This window comes from Amblyomma maculatum, chromosome 6 (assembly GCF_055883805.1).
Source record: "Amblyomma maculatum isolate TAMU_Amacu chromosome 6, ASM5588380v1, whole genome shotgun sequence".
NCBI classification, from domain to species: Eukaryota; Metazoa; Arthropoda; class Arachnida; order Ixodida; family Ixodidae; genus Amblyomma; species Amblyomma maculatum.
In genome coordinates, this window is record NC_139349.1 from 180,911,418 (window position 1) to 180,927,867 (window position 16,450).

At 46.5% G+C, this 16,450-nt stretch overlaps 1 protein-coding gene across 1 annotated transcript in view; it reads right to left on the bottom strand.

Moving 5' to 3' along the window:
- Window positions 1-16,450, bottom strand: part of LOC146187496 (uncharacterized) — a 224,094-nt gene that overhangs the window by 126,032 nt on the left and 81,612 nt on the right. The window lies entirely within an intron of this gene.

The following is a 16,450-nucleotide window of genomic DNA, read 5'->3' on the forward strand; positions in this document are numbered from 1 at the left end:
TGCGCGAACTGGCGAACTCCTCAGGCGTGAGCGAGCGAAATTAGGGGGAGAAATATGGGAGAGGCCTTCGCCCTGCAGTGGGTATAGTCAGGCTGATGATGATGATGATGATGATGATGGTGATGATGACATCATGCAGTCTTTTAGAAATATTTTCTTTTTCGTGCTTGGAATTTTTCTAGCGCGTTATCTGGAATGTTGACTATTTTATGTACTGTTGCATGTAAATGATGACTAAACTATTTATGGTGGAATCAAAAAGCGTTAAGCATTTCGTTTTTCGCAATAACTATACATATTTAAGAAGCCTTTTCAGACTGACTGCTGGGCCTGAGCAAGGCCGAGACTTGATAGAGCGGGCCCGGCTCGTGTCCGCTTCATTTCAGCGTGGGCCATGGCCGAGCCAAGGCGTCGACCAATAAGCACGGGCTGTGCTGGGTCTTCAAACTATTGGCCCGGGTCGGAAAATCAGACCTGCGCTGTGCTCTAGTTTGTTTCCTACCATTCTCGCTACCGTTATTAGGGACAGAGGCAACTTAGCACACCACGCCGCCTACATGAATGAAATCTATTGCTCAACTTAACGAACTATGAAAAAATATTCAAGGAAATAGGAATACTTAATCAACCATATTTCCGGAACCGCTACGCTCCGTAGCATCAAGCCAGCGCTTTGAACTCGCGAGCGCATGTATGAAACGCCTGCAGCGCAGGCAAACACGGCGCAATGAAACTTGGTTCGACTGCAGCGTCACTCGCCGCGTAAGGCAGCGGCGACGCCGCCGGCGCTCAGGAATTCTTAAACGAAAGCTGGTTCTAGTAACGTTGGTCTACATATCATGACTTCGAAGCTAATACTCTAGTTACTTGTTACAGTCTTCTTTTTTTTTTGTCTGAACTGCGTTCACCAGGGTTCCCCACGCTTTTCCTGTATTTGGAATACTTGACGCCATGTTTTCGTAATTTACGCCATTTTCTACCTCCATGACTGGTCATGGACACCTCCACACGTCGTTTGCATTACCTGGAGGAAATCGGGAAGCAAGTTTGAAAATAATTAGCTTGACAGAAAGAGTTGCTGAAGCAATGAAAGTCTTTTCTTTTATTTCCTACTAGCTCTGATTTCTTTTTGTTTCGTGAGTACGGTTCCTATAGATATTTGCTTCATTCTGACTGATGGGACGTTACCTTTAATTACGATGTACATAGCGTACTCGTAGCTTTTTTTTCTCAGACTTCGCTGCCCCGAGCACTTTTTTTCTATTAAGAAGAATATGGAATACTAAGTGTTACAAATAGGGTGCGTTTTAATGCCAGCTACCGAAAGCAGAAAATTATATTTGTCTTTTTTCTTTCGCAGACATATTTTTCCATCAACAGTACGAAGATTATTTTTCTGAAATTCTTACGGCATACCTATCAAGAAAATCGCACGCACCTTAAGACGACACATTTTCAACCTTACAATTTTAGTGTTGCATTTATAAGTATTTTGGCAGCTTGTTGGATATTTGCATATGCGGATAAAAATAGGCCGTCTGTGTTGCGCTACAAAAATAGGCTGCTTACTTAAGGCCTAAATCTTGTGCGGCCCCTTTTGCCGTTTTGAAACCATGCGCGCTTTTTCTTATTTGTGTTGGTGTTTGCTCAGGCAGGGCGAGTGCGCATGAGCGAACTGCCCACTCGAGGGGGCGACATGTTATCTCAGCGGAGGCGAGTGTAGATAAGCGCATCGGAAGCATGGTCGGAATCAAGGCACTCGGCTTTTGCCCGACTGCAGGCCAGCGAGGGGCATCACGGGCCACCGGGATGTACTACACAGAGGACAGAATGAAGACTTGCCAGACGAAGAGAGAAGCACTGCCTGCAGGAATGGCGTAGTATACTTGCGTGAGTTGTTTCCATGCGAGGAGCAATGTTTCTTGCACCGCCATTAGCTCCTATCGCTCGCCCTATTCGAGCCCTGTGTGTTTTGTCTTGCCGCGGACCCCCGTTTTGTTATATTCGTGGTGATTCATCGTCACGCTCCTCGACAGCATGTTTCCAGCGCAGTGACATTCGATGTTCTCTCTTTTTATCGAATGCTTTCTTTACTTTATCCGGAACAAGGCGGTAGTTTTAAGAAAGGTGTGATTTGTCACTCGTCGGGTGAGGTCATGGCTCGCGGACCCGTTTTCTTGAAAGCGAAGACTTCAGTCTACACTTTATAGGGAAGAATATATTGCCGCGAACCATTAAAACATTTACTTGTTCTACCGCCGCCGGTATAAGGCATTATCACTGCTATTTCAGCGCACGAATCGCTTCTGTATTCTTTGTTTTGTTCATTCCTTTTGTCGCGAGAAGTAGCCTTATCATTTTCTTCGTCGCGCCAGATGCGCCGAGATATATCTCGAAGAGACCGGTCATTCGCTGGTTTTTCTAAATGTTCTAGGGTATGCTAGTCGCCGGTTGCCGTTTTATCTCGATCTTTCTTCGTGGCCTTTAATCGAGCGCCGATGCGTGAAACAGGCATTCGTAGAACGACAATCGCCGAGCACGTTTGTTGCTATCACCGCCGCCGATTGCCTAGTTCTTTTTAAGTCAGCCTAATAAAGAGTTGTTTTCAGTGCGATTACGCCTGTCCTCTTTTGGTACCTACAGCCTTGTCACCACCACGTGACAATATTTGTAGGTGAAATTTCACTTCAAAAGATTCCTTCAGAGTCTTGTTTCTGCCTTAGCTTTTTTTTTCTAGCCGAACGAAGCACATAAGAACTATCTTTGACATTCTTCTTCCGTCCTTAAGACACGTCGCATCGAACAGTGCGAAAATCACGGAGACAAAAAGAGAGGACGACTCTGAACTGTATTCGCCATGGTACGCTATACTCGTTGTGTATACGTACAGGCGCCCAAATCTTTAACTGGCGTGCGCGAGCGGCGACTTTTCTGTGCGTCAGCGCCATATGACGGAGCGAAGTTGGAAACAGGATGAGGCTAAGCGCATGCTCACAAAGCACGCTCAGCTGGACGGAACAGCCTGGCAGACGACGCGTCCAGCTGAGCGTGCTTTGTGAGCATGCGCTTAGCCTCATCCTGTTTCCAACTTCGCTCCGTCATATGGCGCTGACGCACAGAAAAGTCGCCGCTCGCGCACGCCAGTTAAAGATTTGGGCTAAGGATGAACGGACGGAACAGCCTGGCAGACGACGCGTCCAGCTGAGCGTGCTTTGTGAGCATGCGCTTAGCCTCATCCTGTTTCCAACTTCGCTCCGTCATAGGGCGCTGACACACAGAAAAGTCGCCGCTCGCGCAGGCCAGTTAAAGATTTGGGCGCCTGTACAACGACAACTCGACATCTCTTCCTGTCGCGCCATCTCTCCAGAGTCAAGTGAGCTAACATGACTTCACCACGGCCGGTCTCGAGGGAGAGCGCGCGCTTTTTCTTACGGCCTTCTCAATCGCCGAGGGAACAATGCATAGAGTTAATACAAAGACTCTACAGGTAAAGCTGTGCAGGGAAACGAGCTTCCCACTGGTTCGTCGCCATCATAAAATTCGTCATTGTGGCCAGCACAGTTTCTGCTCACTGCGTAAAAAATGAATAAATGTTTGAACAAAAGTTTTAAAAACCGCTGCAGGTAACACAACTGTAGAAAATTTCTATACATTGTTTTCAAGTTTCAGGCACATTATATGATCTTTCAGGCACCTTCTTGGTCGTAAAGGAATGATGTAGAACGATTGGAAACCATGTTTGCGAGCAGACGTAGCAGACGCCCTTTGAGATTCGGTTTCAAATTTCAATTTTCGAGCGCCTCGAGGTCAGACACTCGAAACAACGAGAAGTTTATAGTAAACAGGTGCTTGCTCTTTCATGCATCGCGATGGTGCCTTCCTGCGTTGTATGCAAGGCAACAGCTATAAAAGGATCCGGCATATCGCTTCACGTGTGAGTAGACGTGATTTATATTTGGAAATTTCATAATAGGTGTTCATAATAATACCTTCTACTAGGAGAAGTATACGTGAAAGTCGAAAGTATGGTCTGCAAGGCGTGTACGTGAACAAAAACTTTCCTTTCTTTGAACTGTTTCTTAAAGGCAATTAAATGACACTAGGCGAGCTGAACATTTTTATTTGCAGCTTTCTTCACAGGAATAAGGAACAGCTGGACAGGATATACTTACATGATCTCGTTTAATGCTACATGGCTGTGAAATTGCATACTATGAGATGACTAAAATGCCCAGTCCCTAACTTCGGGCTGCAACTCGAATAAAAGGTCTTCAGTGATATGCCTTACCGCTGTGTGCATGTCTTGCCATGAGATGCACAAAAACTATTATGATCCTGTTTACTTTTAAGTATATTCAGCTTCCTTATCGCCATTTCCCCAGCATGCTAGGGGACACATTATGCTAATTTTAAAAGGTGAATGATCGAGTGTTTTCAGTGGCATGTAAATTTGTTTTAGAGCAATGTTTTGTGTCGCTAATGCATGCGGTAGTAAAGACGATATTATTTAGCGCATTTCTGATTTCTCATAACTGCTACTCCGTATACTGAAGAACAAACAGCTGTTAAAATGGCTGGAGATGATGCTGTGGTGAGATACACAAGGCAAATCAACCGTAAACACACGCGAACGCCCTTTGACATTTACTGTATGCAGCACTAGCCACTGACGAATTCCACAGCAACGGCCCTTCTTGGTCTATCTGGGACTCCCGGATAGACCAAGAAGGGCCGTTGCTGTGGAATTCGTCACTTTTTTTTTTTTTAATATACTGTGGTCGCCGTCTTGCGCCAAAGCAAATTTCTGACGTGTTTTCAGGTGATCGGGCACTGAGGAGATGCGTGTGTCCTCGACAGACGAAATGCATGCGAAGTGCGTAACAATGGCAGGGATAGCCCGCCTTACGATAACAACTCAGAAGAGGCAGGACACCTATGCGATGTTACAGTAGGTACGCGACCCAACATACCACCAGAAATGCTCCAGACTCGACGATTCTGCCGTTGTTTACAGCACCTACTCTACAGTAACACAGCAGCCGCCAGCTAACTGCACGCCGCCATCTTCCCACGATCTACGTTGCCAGCTTCAAACCATCTTCATGTGCCCGATTTAGCAAGTAAAAATCATCTGGCAACCATTAAGCAGTGTGATGATGGCGGCAATCACGCGGTCACCACTCGAATGTATTGGCTGAATGGACAGTTTTCCCTCTAGAGTCTTTGTATTAACTCTATGGAACAATGGGAACGTTTCTCCTTAAGTTACGCTCTCCGCCGCCGCAAGGGGCGCGACCTGCTCACTGTTCGCTGGAACGGAGGATACAAGACAGTAACCTAGGTTTTAACCTGTCATATAGATTAGGTGGAAAGGCGGTAGAGCAGCGCCTCCCCGGTTTGATGTATGCAGACGATATTGTGCTGCTAGCTGAGAGTCTGGAAGAATTGCAAACTCTAGTTAAGTATTGCGGAGACGAAGGGGGCGTTCTAGGCTTCAGTTTCAGCGCAGTTAAGTCGGGTCTGATGATTTTCGACGGCTCAACTGATCAGGATCTTAAAATACAAGTCCTTGAAATACCTAGAGTAGCAGAATATAAATATCTGGGGGTATGGGTAAACGAAGGATTGGCATACATTGGAAAGCATGAGCAATCACTTAAGGCCAAAGGGCGAAGGAATGCCGGGATAATGAAGCATAAGGCATTGTGGGGATACAATAGGTATGAGGTTTTGAGGGGTATTTGGAAAGGAATTATGGTGCCCGGACTTACTTTCGGAAATGCGGTTTTGTGCCTAAAATCAGAGCTACAGTCGACATTAGAAACAAATCGGAGATCCATTGGACGATTAGCACTAGGTGCCCACGGCAAAACTACAAATGAGGTGGTACAGGGAGATATGGGCTCGGCATCTTTCGAAGTACGGGAAGCTCAGAGTAAAATATTATATGAGGAACGCCTGAGGAAATTGGACAGTAACAGATGGGCAGCTAAAGTATTTAAATACCTGTACCTAAAAAGCGTTGACTCACAATGGAGGAAAAGAACTAGGAAACTAACTAGTAAGTATGCTAGTAACAACGACGGAGAAATAAAGAGCATTAAGCAACAGGTGAAAAACACAGAAGGTAAAAATTGGATAAATTCGATGGAAAAGAAACGGAGTGTGGAATTATACCGAAAGTGGAAAATGCAGGTCAGGAAGGATTTCTTTGATAACTCAAGAGGCAGTGCCCTACTTTTTGAAGCTAGATCAGGGTGCCTTAGAACACGCAGCTACAAAAAGAAATTTAACAATGGAGATGACGCATGTGCTGTATGTGGAAACTCCAGTGAAACAATTGCCCATATTATACTCGAATGTAATGGTATCCATCCGGAAGTTGGTGCTGGCGCAATCACTGTTCCTGAAGCTCTGGGGTTTAGAGATAACAGTGGCCGGGTGAATAAACCGCCAGTAGAAACTAGCAAAAAACGACTGGAAGATTGGTGGCTTAAAAGCAGAGAAGTGACATAATGTTAGTAATGTAGGAACAAAACTTAATAAATAGAATGCTGGTTTAGTTAATCAATCTAAATCAATAATTAAGATATAGGGAGAAAAATGAGCATGATAGCTATGCTACCACCCCGTTTCAAAGGGGACGCTCCTATATTCCATCCATCCATCCATCGCTCCGCGTCTGCTTCAGCGGCGGCTGGTGGGTTTTGCCTGGTTTCGCGCTGTCGCTCGCGAGTTTCGTGGTGAGTGCAGCCCCGAAATGAAAGAACACAGAAGGTAGATGCTGCAGCGGCATGTCGTCAACGTACTACACACGTGAACGGATATAAAAAACACTGTCGTTCAGCAAACATTCGACAAGCATGACATACATTGCGGCATGGTAGCTACTTTTCTCCATTTTAATCCGAATTTTTCCCAAGCCTATAAAAGAATAGGAACAAAAAAAAGAACTGAATGAGCAGTGATCACATTGAAACTTCTTCAAGGCTAACATGACAGCATCTCGTCTGCTACAGCAAAAGCGTCTTTCAGCGCTAGATGCGAAACCATCCATGTAGCACCGAAGATGAAAATAATTTCATAAAAATGTAATGTAAATTGCAAAATGCTTGCATGGTATAAAGTATTAATATAACAGTCAAAGTAAACGTTGTAGGGTTGAGGTTTAAAGGTTATTCCAATTCATATATTAGCCAATGTGTGGTACTTTTTTGGAAAACTTTGAAAGAGCGCAAACACACACGACCTTAGTGGACGTGTGTGTTTGCGCTCTTTCAAAGTTTTCCAAAAATGAACCAACTCGCCCAAAAAGAAGTGTTAATGAATGTGTGGTACTATAAACATTATTTTAATTTTGCAAATAAACATTGTTTCAATTAAATTTTCACATGATATTAAGCTTATTATTGAAACAATCAAAAATGGTTTCATATTCATGACACCACTTGTGCTCGAAGTGGTAAAAAAGGCATCGATGCAGTGACTTACAAATCAGTTCACCTGCTATATCGAAAGTATGCAAGAAACTTTTGAAGCGTTAAAGAAGGACACTCTCACTGGAGACCAATTTCAAGCCCTATATAGCGACCCATTGAGGCTCTCTTCGGGAAAGAAAGGTTAATGTGCGGAAGGGAACGACATATGCTAGATGCGAGGGCCGTAAGAGCCAGCGGCGCATGACTACGTTGTCAAGACGGACGTTTCATCTGAGAGCAAAATCAAGGCACTGAAGTAAGTGATGGCTTCCTACCATCCCATTTCCCACTGTCAGGTATTCCGGTTTACCCTCCTTGGGTTTACCTTACGTCGCTGGATATATCGTTTAGTTAATCAACTTCGGGTGTGATGCTTGCGCTATGCTTCTTGAAACTAGCGAAAGAAGCAGCCCCATGTAGTACACTCTTCTACGAGGACAATATTCTAGTGGACTGCATTATCCGAAACCAGAGCTTGTTGCCCTATTGGACAAGCTTCTTTTTTTTTCGAAAAAGCTGCCGTGCACCTACTACACAGAAATCTTCTCGAAGTACTTAAGATCCTGATTCAGTCAGCATTTGAGAATCCAACACTGAGTTTCCCGAAAGGAATTGACAACAGCTATGTTATTAGGTCCGCTTCTTTGATGTTTGAAAAATTTCTCAGAATTCTTCTCAATTAATTATACCAGGAAAGTGACAGAGAAGACCAACAGGTCAACTCCTTATGTGCACAAGCCGTGCAGGAAGATTTTGAGACTGAACGCAGGTCGCATTTTGATGAACGGATGAATATGTAGTGCAATGTTTAACTTTGAAGGAGAATTTTTTTTATTGTTTGCCTCTCTTTTCGATTCTGCTTAACTGTTTATGCCCATTTCCTTGAATAAAAGTAGTTGCGAGACTACATATACATCTTCGGTCTTTTAACCGACTGATATGTCTTGAACGAAGCTAGAACAGCCCACCCTACCAGACAAGAGAAATTTTTACTATATGAGTAAATTTTTGTTTTTTACTCTGAATCTGAGACGCGCCATGAATTTTTGCCATTGCCTCTTCTGACCTAAACAAAAACGGTAGCAGTTGACAGAATCTCCATCAAACAGTTCAGCATGCACTCACGTCAGGTCGCGCTACACCTGCTTACAACATTGCAAAGCGCATTGCATAGCCCGGTAAATTTATTTTTGTACAAAACTTCGGGGCAAAAAATGTTGAAGTGTACCCGAAGCTTCGTTCGACCGTGCACGGCCGCACTGACGAAGGCGCGCGCGCGTGAGCGGATTGTTGACTGTATTTTATTCCTCGTACACGATAAATGTTCGATGCTGATTACGGCCTTTGTATAAACCATAAGGGGCGAAATGTCAGGACCTGCCGGTTGCAACTGACGCGGGCGAAGCTAAAAGCGAGCGCGCGTATCTCTTGCGCGTGAACGGCTGTAGCGGAGGAGCAGCACTTAAAATCCCTTGATAATTTGAAAGTAGCGACTTTCTGTGAACTATGCCGCCACGCCGCGAACCCTCGCCGATCCTCCTCTCTCACCTCTACCATCGGACGGTGATTGGCTCCGCGGGCGGTTTTTGGAAAAAGCGCGCGATAAGTTCGCTCTTTTTGTGTTTTCATTTTTCGTCGGCGACATTTTTTGGGCAGCCGCCGCTGCTACGACCGAGCTCCCTGACCTTGCGCGCTTGCATTTCGCGTTATTCGCGCTCCTTTAGTGCAGCACTATGCCCAGTTTCTGCGCATTTCAGTGCACAATCCGGCGTGAAAAAGGCTTTGTTTTTTTCGCGATTCCGAGCGACAAGAAAGACACCTTTAGAAGAAAAAACTGGCCGCACAACATCGGCCGCCAGAACTTTATGCCGACAAAGACTGCCCATCTCTGCGAAGTACTGTGCATTTCTTCCAATCGACTGTGCATACTGAAACTGCATGCTAGCGCATCACTAATCTTACAATCTCACTTAATTCGCTGATCATTTTACGTCGTTATGCGTGTTATTGTTTTCACTTCTTGGTTTCGCTCAACGTGCTATAATAGCGACGGCTGATGCAGGCAATGCGCATACATTCGCATACAATATCCGCTTTAATTTCTGAACCTAGGTCTCGCTTTTCAACGATAGCGCGTGCAATGAGGGAGATTATTAAGCATTAATAGGCTTATGCCGCTGGAAAGCGTGTAGAGAACTCGCCCACAGTACGTGTCCGCAAAACTATATATCCGCACATCAAAAATTTCTCTTTAAACCCTTAAAATTTGACCTTGTCCGAATCTGGCGAAAATTGGTGTCTAACCTAACCTGAATATGGCGAATTCAGTGGTTACGTCCAAATTTCGGCACCTCCCGCAAAGTGCAGCCCCAAGAACCCTCTGAATTTGACCTCATCCGAATGTGGCCCAAATCGGTGTCTAACCTATAATTTGGGTATGGCGAATTCAGTGAAGTCAAATCCAAATTTCGGTGGTCGAGAGGGCCAAATTTTGGGGTGCGGACACTTTCCTTGGATGACGGGAAATCGGTGCGCAGATCTTTAGCTTTCGGTTTCGGCTAGACATCACCTTAAGGTCGCCGACAGCGGGAGCTAAAGGCGTTTCATGCTTAATAGAGAAAAGTTCATATTCGTTTTCAAACCGCCGCGAAAATTCTCAACTACAAAAACGATTAAGCCGTTACATGTGCACTACGTTGTGCCAAACTCAGACTGAGCCTTAATGAAAATTTTCAGGACGCCTATCAAAGCAAATGTCCAGCTTGTTCCCAGCAAACATCGCACTACTAAAACTCCACTCGTGAGCAACTTCATAAACTGTACTTCCGCGAAAATTAGTTCGAGGTGAATCTAAATTTAACTAACAATTGGTATGCTGAAAATAGTCTGCAATGTTCAAATATATTGTAAATATTAAGCTTCATATACTAATCCGTGTTGAGACAGACGGTATTGAAAAGTCAAAAGGAATGTGAGATGCATGCAGCAAGTGGTTTTGTTCGTGCCGCAAGCGTTCTCAATTGGCGCTTTCATTGCGCGTACGAGACTTTAATTTATGTGGCTCGTGGTAGTCAAGCGTGTTCCATGTCTTACTCGTGATTTTATTCAATAACAGAGTGTGGAAAAAGTGCGAACTTAAGAGTGCGCTCATGTGCCAGCCAACTGCCCGGACGGCGAGCGAGCGATGCCCAAAAAAGCGTGCCGTGTGCAGCGCGCGCAGCCGACGGGCGAGGATATTCGAGGAGGAAAACACCGGAGTGGAGGAGAGTGTCGCTACTTTCAAATTATCGAGGGACTTTAGCAGCACTGGGGCAGTGGCGACCCCACCGAGGCGCGGCGGGCGGTGGAAACAGACCCCATTGGTGAGGCCGTAAAAGAAGAGAAGCGCGCTCTCCCTCGAGACCGGCCGTGACTTCACAGCCACCGCCGCCTAAGTACCAGCAATCCAAGCCCAATGCTGAATAAATCTCAGTTCCTTTTCTGTTCTCAACTGGGCTGGTCCCTGTCATCTGTCCGACTACAACCAAACATAACAATACTTATACGCATAAGCGAAATAAATCACAGAAAAATGGTTATAAGCACGCAAAACGTATTCGACGTACATGAAAATTAGACCACCTTTTTTGTCATCGTGTCCCTCGATATGCAACTTCAGTGCCTGTTATTAAATGTTAGGTTTGCTGATGCACGTGTCACAATATTTTGTAATGTGAAAAGATGCAATCACCGCTCCCGTTGCTTTATCGAAGTATCGATAAAATACTCTTGTAGTGCGGAACCATGGTGATCACCCTTTGAGCTTGTGGCAGTAGGCTGCGACACATTATTTTTTGTCTGTTTCTGACAATGTTGCTTTGCACTTGAAGGCGTGCCTACTGTGCCAACTGCACAGGGCACACAGGACGATGTCTCAGCCTTCAAGAGCAAAGACACATTCTTGCGGTGGGTAGGAGGAGTGAGAAAACGCGATAAAACAGAGTGGAGCAAAATAACAGCCACTGTTTTTGTTGATGTAAAATGCAACGTAATCAAATAGAATTCATTACGTAAAATACTACAAGTGATCTTGCAAGATGGAGACCAAGGCAGACACGGTAAAAAATTAACATGTTCGAGATAAATGTCTTCATAAGCCAGATGAAACTGAGGTAGGCGATGCCTGGTTTGAAGAAAACAACACATCTACTTACAACGGAGATAAAGGCCACTGAAATTGTGCGGCATGCTGCTTTGATAACGATACCAATAAATACAAAAAAAATGAATGAGAATGAAATAAATGTTCACAAACGAAAACCACTGTGAGCACGACAGGGAACGATCATGTAATTTTAGAACGATCTCTACCGTAGGCTGCTGAAATATAAAATCCAAAGAAACGACACGAGCCTCGCAGTAAACGTTTATAGAGAAAAAAATAAGACAACCACGGCAAAGGCGTAATACTTGCTGTTCGCTCAGGAGCACAGATAAAAAATTGTAGGCAGCGCAGCCAGTAAACAGTGCGCAATCGAATCCAAGCATAGGGCGAGCATAAAGTTTTCATGTAATAACAAGAGCAGATCTTCTCATCTCAAACCTCATGTAGCTTATCCGAAGTAGCAGACCCAAGGCGCTCTCCCCATTATGGTTGATATGTTCAATATGAGGTAGCCAACTCATTGAAGAATCTTATAAAATGCTCAAATACCTAATAGTAACAATACCTAGGCTCTTAATTGTATGAGAGAGAGGCGCAGTCTGATCGACCGGAAAGGCTAGAAGCTTTTACTGACATTCAGAATAAGCGAAAGTGAATCTGACCAGGAACTCAAGTTCGGTTGGGTACGTCTGCAGGGTAAAATATGAAGAATGGATATTGCTGCAAACCGTTCAAATCTTTATTTGTTCTTTTTTCGATAGCCGCCGGCACACGGCCTTATCACTCATATTCTGGCACGCGGATCAGTTCTGTAATAATGGTTTGTTCATGCTCGATGCCGAAAGGCGCAGCTTTGTCAGTTTCTTTGTCGCGCAAGATGCTCCGAGATGCCGCTCGAAGATACCGACCACTCGCTTATACTTATGTAATATTCTAGGTTGGTCTAGTTAGCGTTTGCGGTTTTATCTCAATCTTTCTTCGCAGCCTTTAAATCGAGCGCTGACGCATAAAACCGGCATTCTTTTTTCGACGATCGACGAGCACATTTGTTCTTTCTGCTGTCGCTATCGAGCTACCGCCTGCCCGTCAGCCAGCTTGCCCTGGGCCCGTGCCATTCGCCGTCGGGTACCGGGAGCGGCCAGCGATGGGCACTCGAGCCCCCCAAACTGCCCCACCGACGCCTCCCAAGGCGCACTGTTTCTTCATAGTGGCTCCGGAAGGAGCTTCGAGTCACGACGTCGTCATTGACGCCGTCGAGGAAGTAACTGGTGCTGACGGTATCTGCAGCACCTCGGCGGCCTCAAGTACCTCGTGTGCGTGCGGTCCTCAGCACACGCCACGAAGTTGCCTGCATCTGGAGCTGTACACCTCGGGAATCAACGTGTGCCGGTAGAACCTGTGGGCTCACAGGTTGTCTTCGTCAGTCTATAGACTGCACCCTTACGTGTCCGACGATGTCCTGATTGCAGCTCTGGCGCCGTACGGAAAACCCCGCGGTGTTCAACACGTGCATTTTCAGGACACTTCAAGCAAGTTCACGGGCACAAGGGTGGTTCGGTTAGAAATGCTCACCCCGGTACCGAACTTCATGACTATCCAAGGCCGCGAAGTTATGCTCGAGTACCGTGGTATGAAGCGGGTTTGCGCGAAATGCAATTTGGCGAGCCACATGGCGGCGGCTTGCAAGACACCGAGATGTGAGCGCTGCACCTTCTTCGGACACATGACTGAGGGCTGCACAGCGCAATGCCAACAATGCGGTGGGCGACATGCTACCGTCGACTGCACCCAGCGCAGGACATATTTAGCGGCGATACAAGAACTACGAGCGGTTCGGGACGAACGCACCATTATAAATGAGCCCAGCAGCGTTTACATAGCTGACGCCACCCGGGCACTACAAAGAGCCGAAGCACCCAGTATTACTTGCTACAACCCACCAGTGGTTCCTGAAATCAACGAACCGGCGGAAGATTCATCCCCGGAAAAGCTGGCGGCGGCATCAGCCCCCGAGCGCGCATCACAAGCCGAAGCAAAAGGGCAGCGACAAGAAAAGTCATTGCAAGTTTTGCCGGCTCGAATGGGCGAGGCACGCACCGATAAAAGCATCGCAACTAACCCCGGCAACGATCCGGTACAGAGTGAAATAACTGATAACGTTTCACGCTCTTCAGATTTCATGGTTGCTTCGCCGGCTGAGTCTGCAGCTGCGGAAAACGGGTCAACGAGTCCTGCGAGCATACCGACTCCGGGAAAGTGGGCGGATCAGGTGGATAGCGAAGACTCTTGTCCAAACTCCCCAAGCAGCGCGTCCTACGACACAGGGTCTCCCGAGACGGACAGTTCATCCTCCTCAGTGTTCACGGACAGCCAGCCTACTTGCAGCCAACGCCAGCGGCCGCACCCCTCATCAGCAAGTGATAATGATGCGTCTAGGACATTTCGGACTCCAAAAAAAGCTCGTGTAAACTCGCCCGAACGGGTCACTGCTGAGGGTGAGTTCTCCGACGAGATGTACTTTTAAATTTCTGGTGTGCAAGATGGCTACGCTCATCCTTCTTAAATTTATGTTCCTTAACACACTCACGCTGAACGTCCAACGTTTTCGGAACCCGGACAAACAGCGTGAGTTTGTTCACTTTGCACGATCCCAGAAAATTGACTTACTTTTCCTACAGGAGTGTAATTTGCGTAACCAACGTGAAGTGCATGAGTATAATGACCGATTTTCTGTTAAGAGTTTCTTTTCATTTAGTTATTCCCAATGTCGTGGTGTGGGGGTGGTCATTTTCAGGCGCAGTGTGCTGCATGGTAGTCATTGTGTCTTCGATACAGAAGGCAGAGTCATCGCGTTTGAATTTTTCTACGGCCAGCGGAAGATTCGTGTCATTAACCTGTACGCGCCTGTGCACCACTCACAATCGAACCACTTCTACGCATCTCTTTCAACTTTTCTTTTGGAGAGTCACCCATTCTTGCTTATCGGAGATTTTAATTGTGTTCTGGACCTGGACAGAGACATACGCTCACTAAGACAAGTCCGACGGACAATAACGCACATTGTAGAGTTGCAGCGCATTTTATCACAGTTTGACTTGCATGACGTGTGGTGTCATTTACATGGAGATTCTTTTGGCTTTACTCGGAAAGGCAGGCTAAGCTGCAGCAGACTTGATCGGGTGTATGTTCCTGGCGAGCTTTTAACTGCAGTGGTTCAACGTCGCGTACTAGACATTCCAGCAGATGCCGGTTACGTTTCAGACCACGGCCCAGATTCTGCGGCGCTTTACCTACCCCGTCGTCCGGGAGAACGTAGCGATATCTGGCGTCTTGATGTTTCAGTTCTGTGAGATCTGGAGGCTTCACATGAGGTTAGAGACGCGATCACGGCGTCGCTGGCAAAACCTGGACTAGGACCGCGTGACTGGGACACGCTCAAGGAGGAATGGCGTGACGCGTGCGTTAGGGCGGGTCGTCACAAACGCGAACGCGAAGCGGTTGTTCTCAAAGACTGTTTAAGGCGCATCCGCATGATTAAGTTAGGCAGCTCTAGGACTCCAGAGGCCCAGACCTACTTGCAGTTCCAGCGTGATCGGTACTCGCGTCTGCTGTACCTACATACACGCACCGCAGAACGCATGGCACTCAAAAGCGACCCATCTCCGATCCTGAAGTATTGCGCCTAGCACGGGACGCGAACGCGAACGCGACCGGAAAGTTGCCGACATACGTTGCTAGCGTATACGTAGAGAATGGCCAAGAGAGCACTCAATGGCGTGACATTGAGCGCATGTTTTGGAATATCTTTTCTGATCTGTTCACTTCCGAGCTACACACTACAAACAACACGCGTTCCAACCAGTTTGGCTCCATCTTTCCGCGACTTAATGAGGAAGAATCGGCCTCTCTCATGCGTCCGACCACTACAGGCGAGGTGCTATCCGTTCTGCAGGGCATGAACACGGGTACATCTCCAGGCACTGATGGCATACCTATTGAATTATACCGCACTTTCTAGGCAGAAATGCTAATCATATGCTAATCAAGACTCTGAACGACGCACTTTCTCGGGACTTCATTCCGCGTTCATTCCGAAAGGGTCAGATCGTGTTACTCCCTAAACCGGACAGGGACGGGCGACAGCCATCCAGCTGGCGCTCCATTACGTTGCTAAATACTGATTACAAAATCCTGACAGCTATCCTTGTTAAGCGCATTAACCCTCTTCTTTCTCAGCTAATTAGCCCCCAGCATCTTGCTTGGTTCCTGGACGTAGTATTTTCACATCATTAACACTTGTTCGGGACATCATTGAGTTTCCTCATTCACGTGAAGCTAGCGGGATTTTAGTTAGCCTCGATCAGGAAAAGGCGTCCCATCATCTAGAACCCTCGTACCTAAATGGGATCATACGCTGTTACAATTTCCCGGAAGCCTTCGCTGAACTCATTCAACTGCTATACAGTAACATGACTTCTGATGTACTTTTGAATGGAGTTGCTACACCGCCCTTTGCTGTAACCCGCGGCGTTAGGCAGGGTTGCCCGCTATCGCCGGTGCTCTTCGTGCTCGCTAGAGACCCTCTGTTGCGACGTGTGGAGAGTTCGGCTTCAGTGCGTGACCTGGCCCTGCCTGGCGTCTCAAGGGTGAAGGTTACGGCATACGCGGATGACGTAACTTTGTTCTTGCATGACTCAGACAGCCTGGGGAGCTTTTCTCGACTGTACACTGAGCACGCCTCTCTCTCTGGTGGAGAGTTCAATGAAAGTAGAAGTCAGGTGCTATGTCTGGGGCGTTCTGCTGATACTGTTCCGGACATGCTAACACG